Below are 545 nucleotides of genomic sequence, written 5' to 3'. Positions count from 1 at the left end.
CTACTTGTTCTTCTCGGCTCTGAACTGCTGTGTGCAGTCGTCAAACAGCTTCTGATTCATCTCCATGAACAGCTTCAGAGCGTTATAGATCAGCCCGTGGATCGTCCTGATGACAGGAAGAGGAAGTGACAGCATCAAACAGACTGAACATCTGAACAGTGTCAATGGACTGAATCACTTTTAAAGTCAGTATAAACGTCAAACTGATTCTGCAATTTCTTGATATTGTGCAAGTTGTTATAAAGAATAAAATTATGTGAATTATGAAAATACACACATCATATAAAATATGAAAAATAAAATTGACACCAAACATAAAAAATATATATATTTTGGGTATATATTATATATCTTGTGTTTATTATATAATAATTATATATACACATACATATATATTTATGTGTGTGTGTGTATAATTATAATTATGTACCTTCTTACTATTTTGCATGTTATTATAAAGGAAAACAACATTTTATATATATATATATATATATACAGTGGGTACGGAAAGTATTCAGACCCCCTTAAATTTTTCACTCTTTGTT

General features: G+C 29.9%; 1 pseudogene; it reads right to left on the bottom strand.

Moving 5' to 3' along the window:
* Positions 1–545, bottom strand: part of LOC107556995 (serine/threonine-protein phosphatase 2A 56 kDa regulatory subunit gamma isoform-like) — a 24,820-nt pseudogene that overhangs the window by 9,541 nt on the left and 14,734 nt on the right.

The sequence above is a fragment of the Sinocyclocheilus grahami genome, unplaced genomic scaffold (assembly GCF_001515645.1).
Source record: "Sinocyclocheilus grahami isolate Dianchi unplaced genomic scaffold, SAMN03320097.WGS_v1.1 scaffold587.1, whole genome shotgun sequence".
In the NCBI taxonomy this organism is placed as follows: domain Eukaryota; kingdom Metazoa; phylum Chordata; class Actinopteri; order Cypriniformes; family Cyprinidae; genus Sinocyclocheilus; species Sinocyclocheilus grahami.
This window is presented reverse-complemented; position numbering and strand designations above follow the sequence as displayed.